Source organism: Bremia lactucae, assembly GCF_004359215.1.
Source record: "Bremia lactucae strain SF5 chromosome Unknown BlacSF5_NotPlaced_17_SHOA01000003.1_2250557bp, whole genome shotgun sequence".
Classification (NCBI taxonomy): domain Eukaryota; phylum Oomycota; class Peronosporomycetes; order Peronosporales; family Peronosporaceae; genus Bremia; species Bremia lactucae.
The window spans coordinates 2073443-2074474 of NW_027152029.1; positions in this window are offsets into that span (position 1 = coordinate 2073443).

Consider the following 1032-nt stretch of genomic DNA (forward strand, 5'->3'; position numbering starts at 1 on the left):
ATGGAGAGTCCGTATGACCTCATCCTAGGCATGCCATGGTTGGCAAAGTACCAACCATGGATAGACTGGCGTACACGCACAGTTGCGAACTCTACGCAGGACACCGGAAAGGATGTGCTCCTGCGAGAGGCCTATGCAACTGATGTCGTGTCGAACACAGTTGAGGGTGCGTTGACGGGATGTCAAACGTCACCAATTCCTACCCAGCTCGTGGAGACTGAGGTAGTGAATAGGACGATGACAAGTAGTCATGCGTCCGAATGTCCTGCACAGAGCCGAGAGCATGTGGCAGTAGACGGCAAGCTGACAGGAAGTCATGCGTCGCATAAACCGGCACAGTGCCTAGAGCCTGGTGCGGTTCGAAGGGGTGCGTTATCCAGGAGTGCAACGACACCCGCTTCCCAGAAAAAGGTCGTGGTGACACGAAGAACGACACATTAGGACGATCAAAGGCACATCTAAACGAGTGACCTTTGTGTCAGTTTCTAATAAAGAGGACGGGCCTTCGAACGAGGTGTTCAAGGCCGTCAAAGACGAAATTGCGGAGGCATCCTCAGTTTAGGTGTTCCGGCAAGTCTTTAAATCTGCCGAGGAGATAGTAAATCTCCCCGAGATGTCGTGGAATCTATTCTTTGCTGAATTGAAGGAAGGAAATGTTGAAAGGCCGCGACTGTTCGTATAAAAGGTGCGACTGTTCGTGTGATAGGTGCGACTGTTCATGTGAAGTTGAAGGCATGCGACTCTCGGAACAGGTGGAGCACCTTATGGGCCTACATGAAAGATCGGTGGTAACGGACGATAACGGACGGTAACGGACAAGAAAGGTAACCAAAGATAATAAGCTCCAAATACATTTAGTTTCTCATTTACCTTCCAGACTAAACAGGTTATGAGCCCAAACCCCCCGGAAGACCCTCCAGCAGCTCCGCTAGGTGCTCTCGGCCCGCATGCGGTCGATGAGACGACAAGCGACAGCGCGGACATCTCTCAACCGAGAGAACGCGGGACCTCCGAGCACGGTGCAGATCGTCA